Below are 16,557 nucleotides of genomic sequence, written 5' to 3' on the forward strand. Positions count from 1 at the left end.
TCTCAGCTAAGTATAGTTGTGTGAAGAACAGGTCCAGAAACTTCTCGTCTGGGCGAATGATGTAACATTGACAAGCAAACTGCATATATTTAAACACGAAATGATTTCATATTCCTGAACGAACACAAATAAATAACAAGCTGTTAACAAAATGTTAAAATTGCAAGAAGTGTAACTGCTATATCCTACTCAGTGATACTTTAAACAGCATCAATAACTTTATTCCAACCACACGGTAAATCATGTCACAAAAATATTTCTGCTTTGGAAATAAATGACATTTATGTGACTTTTCAAGGATAAATTTCTGTACAGATTATCCAGGATGGTTTCAGGTCACAAATTCATGATTCAATGATGGATTTTTTTTCAAAGAAGTATTAGGGATTCACCTCAGAACCAGAAGCTGATTTAGGTTGAAGGCAAGAAACATTATGAAAGATCATTTATCCAAGCAAAAGAAATTCTGCAAAGTACAAAATAAGTGGCTGGTCTATCGTAATTGATACCAAGGCAGATGGTGAACATGTTGAGTTAATTTTTCAAAGTTGCGGCATCATAAAATTTACGGGCCATGTGCCGCTAGAAGTTACTGGACTATTTTCTTTCAATCACATTGGCTTCTTGGTTGAACCTTGTCACGATTTGACATGTAAAGAGGGGCAGAACTCTCAAAGTCAAATGTTGATAACGTTATTTTTAAGTTGTAAAGTGCATGCCAGTTTTCAACAGATCAGTTGAAATAAACACTTGAAGCATCATCCATGAGAAATGACGGGCTATTTGACAGATGACACTCTGTGCTAATTAAGTGGAGTCACACAGCGTTGGATGCCTATTTTGCATCCCAGCTGATTTTACACCACAGGGCCCAGCTTGGCAAATTCGGCGTCAGTTGTTTCTGATTGCAACCTATTCTATTCATAGGTTAGATTAAAATGGCACCTCAAGTTACAGTTTTGACAGCAAAACCATGTGACAAACAATGAATTAAACTTTGTATCATGTTAATATTCTCACGCTGTCTGCTGAATGCTGCAGTACAAGACCAAAATATCGTCTGCATGGATTTCCTCTGGGTGCTACTGTTTCCTCCCACAGTCCAAAGATGTGCAGGGGAGGTGGATTCCCATGCTAAGTTGTCGATAGTGCCCAGGGATGTTGAGGTGAGGTGGGTTAGACATGGGGAATGGGTCTGGATGGGATGCTCTTCCGAGGGTCAGTGTGGACTTGTTGGGCCAAATAGCCGGTTTCCACCCTATAGGGATTGTACGATACCCTCAATAGTAACCATGGCAACAGAGATATTTCAGAAGTTGGTCTTACCAAATTCAGAAATATGGAATCAAATGCCCAGTCAGTGATGACCCCAACGGCTGCACTCCCTCACTTTCTGATCTTCCATAAGTAACCGATGCCTCTCTTCTGACGGAAAATTCCAACTAATATGGAGAGATTATTTACTCAGTCTCTTCGATAATGAAATAGCTTCCATTGCACCCAGACTAATTTCACAACATCTTCATTCACAGAACACCAGGAAGGTCCTGGACCTGGTTGTGAATGCTGAAAGGTAACTTGCATCATAACAGCAGTGCAAAAACAGGCCATTTGGCTGAACTGCTCCATGCTGCTCTTTACACTTCTCCCACCATGCTCCAAATTCTTAATGTGCCTCTTTGTGCCCTTTCTGACATCTAACTTTCTCTCAAATCCATCTCTGCTATTCTTCTCAACTTGTCCTGGTAGCAGCAGCTTCTGCAATCTGACTGCTGCGAGCAACAAAGCTTCTCCTGATTTCTTTATTGGATTTATTAGTGATCATCCACATTTAAGATGTAGTTGTGGACTCTTCCAACATTCCCCATCAAGCAGAAAAAGCACAACAATATTGAAAGGCACGCTTTTCCCGTTTCATGCATTTACAAACATTTTGCACAGTACAATCACCTTTCGTCTCTTGTCGAAGTTGATCAAGCCATTCTGTAAGAAATAGACGTGAACAAAGAAAATTAATTCAATATATATAAAGGTCAAATGGTACTATGAGATCATGAAATTTAACAGATCAGCAGTGAAATACAAACTCTGTAAACTTGTTTCAATTTTAGGAAATAGTCAAAGGTCAAACACAAATGATCGATCATTCCACCAGGTTTATATTTTGGCCGTTACATAGAGCCCTTTGTTCCACTCAAATAGATCAGTACCAAGCTGATGCCATTCTCAGCTGCTCAACTGCACAATAGGCAGTGACGTCCAGCTAACAAATTTACCTGTACAAAATAAAAATGATGCGCAGTTTATCCAACCTTTAGAAAAACTAAACCTGTATTCAATCAACTGCAAAGCCTTTTGCATGTTTCTTTATTTACATATTGTTTGATTCGCAACACAAAGCATCACATTATTCTCATCAGTATCATTAATCATACTTATTCGTTACTTTTATTGCTATGAGCAGCTTGCAATGAAACTGTAACAATAGTGCTCATCAGCAAATAAGGAATCCAAATCTTGTAAAACAGACTTACGAAACGATAATTGGGGAAAGCCGAATCCAATTTTGTTAAGTCCGTGAAGAAAGTTCCCAGGAATGGTACAATTCCCTGAACTACACCCTAGAAAAGTGAGGTGAATTTATTTCATCCATTGTGAACGCACTGTCATATTTCCCAAACATACTACTCCATGCCTTATTTATACCATTTATCATGCAACTAAATCTAATTAGAATCAAAATTTCGGACTCAATTTTTGACACAGTTACACAGTGGAATACAAAGTTAGATCTATAAACGACAGGCAAGTTCGGAGTTTTGATCCCTGATCTGTTAACTGTCAACCAAACTCAATGTTTGTGTAACTTCATCATTTGGAGATTGGAAATTTTCTAAGTACTGTGTGATTTTGCCTGAAGATGGAAACAATTTATCGCACCAGATTTCCAAACGTTTGACTCAGTAAGGTTAACCCTTATTTTTCAAAACTCAAGAATATAATTCTACTCAATGTCTTTTCATAGGACACCTTTCTGACCCCAAGAAATAATTTAATGGTCTCAGACTGCTTAAGGAGCTAAAAGCCTAGGAGATACACCGGAATTGGCAAACTGGAACCAAAACTGACTTTGCGACTGGAAGTATGTGTGATTTTTGAAGAGCATTTTTGCAACTTGAAGCATTCATCCAGCAGCATACCACAGCATAAAGTGATGGTTCTTGTTGTGTGTACATGAATTTTCAAGGCACAAAAGCTACAAGTGTGAACAGCAGGTTCACAGGTGACACAAGAATTGGCGATGTGGTAAACAGCAAAAAGCCTTAGTCTCCAGGATTACACACATGGGCTGGTTAGAAGGCCTGAAAAGAGGCAAATAGAATTCTATCCTGAAAAGTGTCAGGCGAAGCGTTTTGGGAGGACAAATAAGTCAGGACAAGACATGTTAAATGGAAGTTTTAGAATGTACAGAGAATCACGAGGACCTTGCTGTGCGCATAAGCATATTCATGAAGGCAGGAGGACCTGTGGATAAGGTGGTAAAAGCACCATATTGGATACTTGCCTGAATATAAGAGCAGACGTAAATAAAATTAGTTGAGCCACAGTTAGAACACGGTGTGCCTAGAGACTAAAGCATTTTGCTGTTTACCACACCTCCCATTCTTGTGTCATCTGTGAGCCTGATGTTCATACTTGTATCTTTTGTGTCTGGAGCATTAAAGTACACACAGCAAGAACTATCACTCTACCCTGTGCTACACTGCCGAATGAAAGCTTCAAGTTGCAGAAATGTTCTTCAAAAGTCACGCTTACTTCCTGCCAAAAGCTAATTTTGATTCCAATTGACTAATACAGCTCGGGCGGGAACATTTCAGTTATAGAAAGGGGCTAAATTCACACGGGACAATCTTCACTGCAACAAAGACACTGAGGAGGAACCTGGTTGAGGTTCAAAGATTTCTGAGGGATTTGGCTAAGCATTAGGAAAAACTTTATTCCCTGTCTATCAATATCAGGGCTTACAGTTTTAATACAACAAGCAGGCTATTTTGAGGGGATTTGTTCAAAAACTTTTCACCCAGAAGTGGTGGGTTTCTGGAACGCACTGCCTAAAAGGGTGGTCCAGGCAGGAACCCTTGAGACACTGAAGAACAATTTTGATGAACTCTTGAAACGCCATTGCCATCAAAACTCCTGGGTGGGGGTAGGGGTTGTGGAATTTTGTAGGAATGATACCTACCGTTGAGGCAGGGGATCCCAGTTCAGTCCAACCTCCTTCAGAATGGAGTCATAAGCTTGGCTGAATGGGTTGACAAAAACGCCAATAAATGCAAATTCTTTGAAGGGGTAGAAAAACAAAGTTGCTGGAAAAGCTCAGCTGCTCTGGGAGCATTTGTGAAGAAGAAAACTGTGTTAATGTTTTGGGTCTGGTGACCCTTCATCAGAGCTCTATAAAGGGGTCTTGTGGTTCAGTGGTAGCCTCCCTACCGCTGAGCCAGAAATCTGAGTTTGAGTTCCACCTCTGCCAGACAAGTGTCATCATCTGTTCAGAACATGTTGATGAAGAATACCTAGCAGGCGATGGGCTAAGTTCTACAAAATTGGATCAGAATAGGTGGGTGCTTTATGACCAGCGCAGACACAAGGGGCAGTGCTGAAAAAATTCTCGTCATGTTGCCTCATTCATGATGGCTAACCGAGTTATTGTGTAACCCGGGTTTAGTTCTTCCTTTGCTACACAAAAAGGGAACACCAGATGAGTACCTGAATCTCTGCCTTTGTGAGCGTCGGCATATTTCAATGCTTCAGCCAAGATGTTGTATTGAGATTAAATTCCATTACCCACAGTGTAGACACAGGCCCTTCGGCTCACCAATTTCACACCGCCACTTGAAACATCCCACCCAGAACCATCCCCTACAGCTCACACACCCCTGAACACAACCAGCAATTCAGCATGGCCAACCCACCTAGCCTGCACATCTTTGGACTGTGGGAGGAAACCAGAGCACCGGGAGGAAAACCATGCACACACGGGGAGAATATGCAAACTCCACACAGACAGTCACCCGAGGTTGGAATCGAACCTGGGTCCCCGGCACTGTGAGGCCGCAATGCTAACCACTGAGCCACTGAGCCACCCCAAAATGTGCTGCACTGACCGGGAATCGAACCCAGGCCGCAGCGGTGAAAGCGCCGAATCCTAACCACTGGACCACCAGTGATGCTAACCATCTCTCAAAGACAGCAAGAACTGCAAATGTTGGAGTCAGAGTCAATACAGTGTGGTCCTGACCTGACACGTTGATTTTCTTGCTCCTCTCATGCTGCCTGACCTGCTGAGTTCCTTCAGCTCCACACTGTATTGACTGTTGTATTTATCCATCAGACCATGGGAAATGTTTGTGCATACCTGCCTGGCCTCGCAGATTTACTTCCGTTCAATGTAGAAATATTCTACCCACAACCCAACACACTGATAGATATGCAACAAGCAGCATAGTTATAGCTTCAAACATATAACCAAACATGTTCAATGGCTTAAGTAGCAGCAATGCTGATAACTTCCCTTTAGTTACCCGGAGAACTGCTTTACAGCATAGTTATAACAAAGATACACCATTATGGAAAGATAAATCAGATTTACTTGTAAAGCTTCAAGATTAACTGCTTCAACTTGAGAACGTTTCATTCCAATATTAAACATAAAGGGATGATTACCTTCTTCTTTGTTACTTTCAGTGTTTTGTGTGTCAGTATTTTGTTCTCTTTCAAGGTGCTGTTGAGGGCGGCAAATTTTGAAGCTCCATCCTGAAAATGTACATAGAAAACCAGCTATTCATTCACTGCATCTAATCTATATCTCCCATAATATCAAATGAGATAACAGAAGAGATTTCAAAACTCAAGCTTTTATTGTAAAAACATTTTACAACGCTAAAGCCTTATGTCAACATTTGGCCAATTCGAACTCAAGAGGTGATAGCCAGGCAATGATATTTGGAAGTGATATTACAATTTATCCCACGCACAATAGTTTATCACAAAACTAGTATCAATGTTTAACCCATAAAACAATCACTTGGCAACTATTTCAGATTCCCATCCAAGTGTGCAAATCAAATTGTTGGACATGGTGAAGTTGCTGCTTCAAACTGCATTTAAAATGAGGTTTCAAATTATATTTTCTGAGATTTAAAAACACAACAGTGAAAATGATGATTGCTGTCTCACTCAGGTGAAATTCACCAGACAGTCACATTTGGGGAAGTATTTTCAGAAAATACGCTATGGTATATCAAGGTGGTATCTTATCACTACACTCAGTGTCAATTAAGGATCGACAGTAAGTGTTGATATGGTGGCCTGGCGAATGGCACACCCATATAAAGTAAAGCTTAGCAAGCCATATTGCCAGAGAACATCTGTGTAATATGCTTAAAGATTAACGAACCATGCATCGATATTCACTGTACAATCTGGGAGACGGCATTATGGAAGTTAAACAACTGTCCAATCTTGAACTCAGATTTTCCCATGTATATTTACAGAAATTGACACCACAAAAGCAATCATCCTGCACAACACACGTTTTTGATTATTAAAAACAAATCTACTTTTAGATTCAAGCCAGATATGAAAAGTAATTTGGAATTCTGCACTGTGCACCAATAGCAAACATAATAAACAAGGTGTGACAGCAGCACCGTAGAAATTCTGGAGCCAGCAGATGGACAGCAATGCAAAAACATCGTCAACCGCAACTAGAACTTTCAGCAGTATGAAAAACGGAGTGTCTGTCAAATTGTTAACAACCCAACATGAATGCTGCATTTCGTCCTCTTCAAGTACCACCTTCAAACTGCTTTGATTTAATCTAAGAATGATTCAACAGAAAACTTGCATCTTGCCTCCTTACTGTCCTGGACACACTAGTTTGGTCAAGTGACATCAAAATGTTTATAACTAACAAATTATTTTGTTACTTTGTAAAATTCAGGAACAAAATGAGTGGGCAAACAGCATGACAAACAGAGTGAGGAGGAATGTCTCGAAACCTGGTAAAATAATGTGCTTTTTGAGAAGGTTTTTGAAGTTTGTTTGAAATGTCAGTGGTGGTCCAAGCTAGTTGAAACTAAATAGTTGATGTCTGAAATGCTCAACAAACAAAGCAATGTGATTATCTCTCACTTCCAATGCAGTAAATATTTATTACCGCAGAGAACAATAAAAGGAAGACATGCTAATTGAACAAAAACACTAACGAGAACCAATTAAAGCTATTCGTGTTTTGCCTTGGCTTTTATTAATTACGAGGCCCTCCAAGTGTGCAAATCAAAAGAAAAGAAAACTGACATATATCCTGCTTTTCATATCATTGTGCAAGTGTTCAAACTTCCAAGATAACGAACACTGAGAAAGATAATCTATGAAGGTTGCATCATGACAGAACGATTTTGGAAGACTTGAGCCAAGTTAGACCATCCATATGTAATACATGTATCCCTTGTTGCATTATTGATTCACAGTATTTGTATGCATTCAGACACCAATGTAATTCATTGTAGATATTTTGCTTGAAAATACCTATAATGCCCTGAATATCGATGCACAGTGCCAAATGCAAACGCTTACCTGTTTTTCGCGCTGGCTACTTGTCATTATGTTGCCATCTTCGGAGATGAGATTTGAAAGATCTTCAAATGTTGCCTTTGTGCTCCTAGTCAAGAGAATAAAACAAATTACTCTTGACAGAATAGAGTCAAGATTGCAAACAGCTGACATGGAATCTGACAAATAAGCAAGTAATACAGACAGTGAAGGGCAGTGAAGCATTTTTCAAACAATTGCAGTTATTTTAATGAAACAGTTCAGATATGTTTTGACACATCTCTTTGGCAGGTAGAATTTGAACCCAAGAGATATTGGGAACTGCAGATGCTGGAGAATCCAAGATAACAAAGTGTGGAGCTGGATGAACACAGCAGGCCAATCAGCATCTCAGGAGCACAAAAGCTGACGTTTCGGGCCTAGACCCTTCATCAGACAGAATTTGAACCCAGATTATTTAAGCCCAGAGATGGAGATGTTACCACTGTGCCACAAAAGCCCTTCATTGCAGTAGTTTTAGGAAATCTCATCACAGCAAGTGAGATTTCACCTCCAAGCGGCCTCAAAATAACAATCATGATCAAATCGTCTACAGCACAGGAATATAAACTCCAAGTGTGCACTTCAAGAGGTATAGACTGCTTTCTTGGGTGATTAAAATAATTGTGTTCTTTGTATTTCAGGTTCCTATACAAACCTCCAGTTCATATCACCCCGTCACAGCACATCCACAGGAAACTGTCTTACGTTACATCCAACAGCAGATCAGTTTTGGAACACAATAGTTCAATATTTTAAGCTGTCAAACAGTTTTCTTTTTCCACTGTAGAAAATTAATTCCTCACTCCTTAGTGAAAGAATGAAAGATTCTGCCAGTACGCCAATTGTTGGGATTGCACTGTAGTGCCTCTGGTAATCCTGTCAACACATCTGGAGTGTGAAGATCACTTTGGCAAGTAAACTTGGAGGTGAAACCTGCAAATTCCTACCACATATTTATTAAAAATAACGACACGGCTTTTCCAGAAAAATGACTCACTTTGACACGGCTGCCCAAGTCTTCTGAAACTCAAAGATGTTATTTGCTTGCAATGCACGGGTAATTGCACACACTGAAGAGAAATTTCCCAAAATCCGACATTCCTGTGAGAACATAAAACATGAGTTCTGTGGGAAAAACAGTGGCTCCCCATGACCCAATACCTCAGACATTAAAATGTTCCATCAGAAAAACGTGATCTGCAAAAATAACAGCATTAACAAACGACTTTGTGGGGGCAAAAATTCCACAAATCTTAGCGACTTAAAACTTGATCTTCATTTTTTTTTCCCTCTGAGACATTTCACTCTCTGCCAACACTTGACTCGTTAGACATGGTTACTGACGCCAAAGCAAAGATTCGAATGAATAAGTTGGAGACACGGCCATCTGAGTGGTGGAAGTGGCGAAGTTAGGGAGCTGGAGACGGGTAATCATCTGTGTTATATCCATTGTATTCAGCTGATAAACGAATGACAGATTACATTTTCTGCCAGCATAGGAGCGCAGGGCCTGACACATGAGATAATCATTCAAGGAAAGCGTACAAATCAGAAAATTGAGTCTACTTTTATGAATCACAATGTTATTGAGACTGAGTTAACTAATCGTAGTGAGGATAGCATGTGAATGTCCTTCATCTGCCTGCCCCACGGAGGCAGGGAGAAGAATAGAACAAATCAAACCTCCCTTCCACAAGCATCAATTTGAACTTGTTGGGAGGGGCCGAGGGGCAGGAGAGTAGGAAGCCTGCAATTGTTTGTTCTCAACTCTCAAAACCACTTCTGCTTAGCGAGGAAGGCCAAGGAGGGAGAGGGTCATTAGACCATATTGGCTTTATGTGGATGTGCCTCACTGGGCATCATTAGATAGATGCCTTATCTGATTAAGTCCAGCAGGTAAGATCTCAAGCCCACAGTCTTCCGGCTTGAGGGCAACAAAGGCTGCTGCAGTAAAAAGTAAGTGACGGAGGACACTTCAACATGGATAAGGACCCTCATCAACTATTGTCAACTCAAATGACAACCGGAAGAGTCAGCCAAGTGATCACTGGAAGGTGGCAACTCGTCTTCAGAATGGCCTTTGACAGCACCAGTTTCTAGGTCGGCACGGACAGCCTGTCAGGAGCTCATGTATCCATGTCTATGACTGGGTGTCTGCCTCCATTCATTTCAACTTCTCTGGATTGTGAAACTGGAGACAGACATCAATGCTTTAAGATTCTTTACGAGTCCAAATCCATGCAGGCAGTGTTGCCAAGAGCCAAACCAGACTTGTCTCAAATGCCTGGCAAAGGTATTATTATGAATCTTCATTCCCAACCTTTCGAATGACTAAATATTTTATTGGCACATGAATATGGGAAATTTCAATGATAATACACTTTTGTTGCTATGATCCAGTGCCATTTTGGATGATAAAATGAATATGAATAAATTACTTAATTCACTTAATTAGTTAATTACTGGCTTCCTGTCTTGATTCTTTCCAAATGTACTCGTGGGAATGCCACATATTGATGACAAAGACAAGCCAGACATCAGGTATGACAGCCCTTCCTCATCCTTTTCCCAATTGCTGATTAAAATGCAAAGACAAATTCCTTTGGCAAACACATAAGAAACAGACAACCAGGCAAGTTACTGAAGGGCCATCATACGGGCATATGGAACGCAGAAAACTGAGAATAACATTTACAATGTATCATAAATCTGATCACCGCTCGCAAGGGAGGCAAACAACATTCTGTTATGCCTAATAAGTAACTTTGTGTTTGAAGGGCCACTAAAAATCTGAAATCAGTTTCCTTTATTTCTCCACAGAAATATTTTTGATGGGAAAGAAAACTTTAATATTTCAATGCAACTGTAAACTGAGGCATGAACTATTAGCAGCCAACACTATGGAAATTATAAATGCTAGGATTTGCCATGAAGCATTCAATTCTAATTCTGCTCGTCAATTCGAGAGGCTTTCAAACCCTAAACATCTCAACACATCGTAGGAACTGCTTGCTCTCTTCCACCATGTTTGTTTCATGCACTGAGTGCTTTACCCTGTCATAAAGGTTAAAAATCACTAAAGAACAAGTGTACCTTGGCAACATCAATCCACTTCTCAATGATCTTCGCCCTCTGTCGTGGTTTTAGCTGCTGAGGCTGACTGATGGTGCTGGTGACACAATTCTTAACGTTATTAAACTGTGCCACGATAGCCCAGACGGTTGATGCTCGATCTGGTTGTTCAGCCCAGATGGACCCTAAACATTCGCTGGGCACAAGTTTCTTAAAAAGATCCTGATCAAAAATAAAAAGGAAACAAAGATTACGTATATTAGCAGTACTGTGGTTGAAGGAATGAACTACAAACAAGGTTCTTCCATTCATGAGTAAACTCATCCTGCTCGTTTGCAATTGTACATTCAAAACTGCACAAGCTACTTTGTCATCAACTGAGTACATAATACACACATTGATGCCCAAGGTGCATATAGGTTGTACAGACAGGTCAACAGCCTTGAGTTTTCAGTCATCTCCTTCTTATTTGTAGGTTAGATTCGAAATCACAGGTGATCTCCACCCAGCTCCTTCTGCTGGCTCTGTGCACACCATCAATGCACGGCTTTGTTGGCAATAGTCACTCCTACTGATGCTCAGCCATGGTGGTCCATAAGTTAGACAGACTGGCCATCAGGAAAGTGCTCCTGCATCATGTCCACTTCTCACATCAAGGCAGATTGACAGAACACAATGGCTGCCGCACCCCATGTTGGTTAAGTACACCTCAACGTCAACACCTCCCCACTGTTGGTTTCATGCTGAAGCTGAATGTTGCCAAACATCCAAGCCTGTCAATTGGTCATTCTGTTTGCATTGTCTCCTCTTGCCTCCCTCTTCAAGGCTAACAACTCCCACAAACAATTATGCTCCGAGTGTCAAAGTTAACACAAACCACAAATAGCTTCTTCAGATCCCGGTGAACTCATTCAGAACGGAGAAATTTGTCAGTCTTGTCAATTTCAAAGCCAGAGCTGGCTGTGACAGGCTGGAGCGGAAGGGAGTGCTCAGAAACCATGGAGTGGGAAACTGCTGCGTATTTATGCAAGCATGGTGCACTCTCACTTTTAACACTCCGATCATGTGACAATGATGTCATCGATTATTTCAGGCAGGGAACAGCTGAGGCTAACCTTCCGCCCTCTACAGTAAACTCAATAATAAATCTCCTGTTTCAGCCTCCTGGACCTGCCTGCAACAGGAACAACACAGGCGACCAGAATCAAAAACACTGCCTTGACATTCACCAGGTCAAACAACTGATTTGAAAAGGAATCACTGATCTCATTGCCGACCTCACTGCTTCAAGGAAAGAAAAGCAGCTATATTCCTCTACAGACACCAATATAGGTTGTTTCCCATCCAAAATGTCTGTTGTCCTCATTGTGTCACATGATTAGACTCGAAGTGCCAGAATGTATACACACATACAACAGAGACTGCAATGAAAACAGATGTTAACTTTCTAACTCTGTGCAGAAAAGCAGCGATCCATAACCAACTCGTACGTTTGACAAAAAGTTCACTTGCAGATTAGATATGCGCACCCCTGCTCACAACACTGACAATTGCTCAGGCTTTTTGAGACCTCGAGGACTACTTACATTCTAGAGTCACACCCAATGCTGTCATATAGACCACAGTCCCATTTGCTCAAAGCTGAGCTTCCATTTGAAGCCGAAGCCTATGACCAGACCCAGACAGAACACAAAATTTGAGTCAGCAATCCTTCGCCTCATTTCGTAGAGGTAGGCACCAAGCCACCTTGGAGACTAGACTGGAATAGCCTGATCTCGTGGCTGATTCCATTCCAGGAGATCTCTGCAAACACCAAAGTTGTCGTACTGGACACTTCGAACAAAATCACTGGGTTCATGTAGGAACAGTGACTGTTCTGGTGAAACATTTCAACTTTTACCCTGAAATACTATTCATTTTGGAGAGATTCAACACAAAGTTACGAAGGATTTTCAGTGCTCTCCCTGCTCACTTAATTCATGTGACATTCATTTAAAAAAATAGGCGAGTGCTGAAGTCTTCATCGACAGGTATTTCAAGCTCAAGACTGAAGTCACATTTCAAACAAGACACTTTGACATCTTGGACGACTGCATTATGAAGGCAATTCAGTTATAATGACTGGTGGAGCGGAAATAGCATTCAATAATATGGTGAGATTCGGATGCTTACTGCTGACTGAAACACCGCATTGAGAATGACTGCGAAAGACAGGTCTCAACAGAATAGACCCAGATTCCTAGATAATAAAATGTGAGGCTGGATGAACACAGCAGGACCAGCAGCATCTCAGGAGCATAAAAGCTGACATTTCGGGCCTAGACCCTTCATCAGAGAGGGGGATGGGGTGAGGGTTCTGGAATAAATAGGGAGAGACGGGGAGGCGGACCGAAGATGGAGAGAAAAGAAGATAGGTGGAGTGGAGAGTATAGGTGGGGAGGTACGGAGGGGATAGGACAGTCCTTGGAAGACGGAAAGGTCAAGGAGTTGGGATGAGGTTAGTAGGTAGGAGGTGGAGCTGCGGCTTGGGGTGGGAGGAAGGGATGGGTGAGAGGAAGAACAGGTTAGGGAGGCAGAGACAGGCTGGACTGGTTTTGGGATACAGTGGCGGGAGGGGAAGAGCTGGGCTGGTTGTGTGGTGCAGTGCGGGGAGAGGACGAACTGGGCTGGTTTTGAGATGCGTTGGGGGAAGGGGAGATTTTGAAGCTGGTGAAGTCCACATTGATACCATTGTGCTGCAGGGTTCCCAAGCGGAATATGAGTTGCTGTTCCTGCAACCTTCGAGTGGCATCATTGTGGCACAGCAGGAGGCCCATGATGGACATGTCATCAAAAGAATGGGAGGGGGAGTGGAAAACGCTCGCGACTGGGAGGCGCAGTTGTTTATTGCAAACCGAGCGGAGGTCTTCTGCAAATCAGTCCGCAAGCTTCTGCTTGGTTTCCCCAATGTAGAGGAAGCCACACCGGGTACAATGGATACAGTATACAACATTGGCAGATGTGGCGGTGAACCTCTGCTTAACATGGAAAGTCATCTTGGGGACTGGGATAGGGGTGAGGGAGGGGATGTGGGGGCAAGTGTAGCATTTCCTGTGGTTGCAGGGGAAGATGTCGGGTGTGGTGGGGTTGGAGGGCAGTGTGGAGTGAACAAGGGAGTCACAGAGAGAGTGGTCTCTCCGGAAAGCAGGATACAATGCATCATCCTCCGAAACGTCCGCCATCTACAGTCCAACACCACCACCCAAGACATTTTTCCATCCCCACTCTTGTCTGCCTTCCGGAGAGACCACTCTCTCCGCGACTCTCTTGTTCGCTCCACACTCCCCTCCAAACCCACCACACCAGCACCTTCCACTGAAACCGCAGGAAATGCTACACTTGCCCCCACACCCCCTCCCTCACCCCATCCAAGGCCCCAAGATGACTTTCCATATTAAGAAGAGGTTCACCTGCACATCTGCCAATCTAGTATACTGTATCCATTGTACCCGGTGTGGCTTCCTCTACATTGGGGAAACCAAGTGGAGGCTTGGGGACCGGTTTGCAGAACACCTCCACTTGGCTCGCAATAAACAACTGCACCTCACAGTCGCGAGCTTTTTCCACTCTCCCTCCCATTCTTTAGATGACATGTCCATCATGGGCCTCCTGCAGTGCCACAATGATGCCACCCGAAGGCTGCGGGAACAGCAATTCATATTCCGCTTGGAAACCCTGCAGCCCAATGATGTCAATGTCGACTTCACCAGATTCAAAATCTCCCCTTCCCTCACCGCATCCCAAAACCAGCCCAGATCGTCCTCTCCCCCCACTGCATCCCAAAAACAGCCCAGACTGTCTTTGCCTCCCTAACCTGTTCTTCTTCTCAACAATCACTTCCTCCCACCCCAAGTCGCACCTCCATCTCCTTTCTGCTAACCTCATCCCACCTCCTTGACCTGTCCGTCTTCCCTGGACTGTCTCATCCCCTCCCTACCTCCCCATCTATACTCTCCTCTCCACCTATCTTCTTTTCTCTCCATCTTCGGTCCGCCTCCGCCCTCTCTCCCTATTTATTCCAGAACCCTCACCCCATCCCCCTCTCTGATGAAGGGTCTAGGCCCCAAATGACAGCTTTTAAGCTCCTGAGAGACTGCTGGTCCTGCTGTGTTCATCCAGCCTCACATTTTATTATCTTGGATTCTCCAGCATCTGCAGTCCATTATCACAGACCCAGATTCCTGTTTACTCACAGCATCCATAAAGGTCAGCTGCTCTGCAATGCAGCGTGATGGGTAGCAGAGGAGCTTTTCGTCCACTTCTTCGATGGTTCCTTCATGTTCTTCTCCCACGTAGAACCCAAGTCTTCCAGGGTAGCCTTCTGCGTAAGTGAAGATAGATATTTATTTTGTGCCCAAAGTTCTCATTGCTCCAAAACATCTTACTCACTTGTGACTAGAAATCGTCCACTAATTTACAACAGTTAGCTCACATTTATAGTTTTAAATCTCGATTTGCTGAATTTAATGTGATATTGCAGTGAAACCCTCCTGTTGGAAGCATTTCAATTGCAAAAGAAATTGTATTTATTGACAGATTCCCATTCCAATTTCTTGCCAAAGGAAATCTTTCAAATCTCAAGTTCTTGTTTTACAATAACCTGCAAAATTATTCAATCATATTAGAAAATAAAATGTCATTGACAGCAACAGTTAAAAAGGAAATTGTCCTGAAAGACTCATTCAATGCTGCTGGGTCTTAGCAGACCATATTACAGAGTCCGTTCTATGCAGAATTTGGTCTTGTACATCATGAACTCAGTACAGCGGTATTCACTCAGCAATACTTGGCTAAACCAAAATTTTTGGATCTACTTTTGAAGCTTGTCAAAGGAAGCCCAAATGAACTAAACCCTGAGACAGATGGCTAAGCCCTCCACGAACTGACAGGGAGACACCATGAATTTGACAACGTCAGATGACCACTCAAAATGGAGGCTCTTGAGGAACATTGGTAGTGTTCCTATTTCCGGACCAAGTGGCCTTGGGCTTAGTCTCACCTGCTCCACAGGCACGTATTAACCAACAAGGGCTCTTGTGCTGTAGTGCTAGTGTCAATAACAATGAGCCACGAGGCCTGGCTTCAACACCCACCTGCTACAGTGTATGCGTTAACATGTGTGAACAAGTTCGATTAGAAAAACATCTTGCTACTCAAAATGAACAGCTTTACACATCATGTCTAAACAAATTCAGACACACGGGCGACCCCACCCATTGATTCTTTCACTGATGTCAAAGTATCCAAATGGTTGGTATCTGGCTAAAATGGTGCTCTTCTACGGTCAATGATTACTACTGCACAACACTGATCTTTGGGACCACTGGTAATCTCGGATCTAAATGGTCATTTTAACAAATTAATTTCATCAGAGTCCATCGCAGAAAAAGATCTTAACTTTCATCATAACTCAGTCATTTGAATTACCATTAAGCTGCAGCGTTAACAATTTATTCTGGCAGCTATGTGAGCTATTTATAGAGATGTTTCACTTTGAACCCCAAATTACAAGAGAAAGCAGCGAAGTTGCCAAAGGCACTTGTGCTGATCCAAATGAATCCATCTATTGCAATCTCAATTCTCTGTCCTGTGAGGTATTGCAGTGAAGCAAACGTAATCCGAATAGTTTGCACTGCATTCATGTTAACTTTGCAATTCAACTGACATGAACAACCACATCCCTCTGAATACAAACTTATCAAAAGACATTCTGAATTTAGTTTTCCGATCAAACTGGTTAACTTCACACCTTGCCACATTGTATTCCTTCTGCTGCAATTTCTGCCCATT

At 42.3% G+C, this 16,557-nt stretch overlaps 1 non-coding gene across 1 annotated transcript; it reads right to left on the minus strand.

The window, feature by feature from the left end:
• Positions 1 to 5,156: 5,156 nt before the first annotated feature.
• Positions 5,157 to 5,231, minus strand: trnae-uuc (transfer RNA glutamic acid (anticodon UUC)). The gene has a single exon. It is a non-coding gene; the product is annotated as a tRNA-Glu (tRNA).
• Between the last annotated feature and the right edge of the window lie 11,326 nt (positions 5,232 to 16,557).

Source organism: Stegostoma tigrinum, chromosome 8 (assembly GCF_030684315.1).
Source record: "Stegostoma tigrinum isolate sSteTig4 chromosome 8, sSteTig4.hap1, whole genome shotgun sequence".
Lineage (NCBI taxonomy): Eukaryota > Metazoa > Chordata > Chondrichthyes > Orectolobiformes > Stegostomatidae > Stegostoma > Stegostoma tigrinum.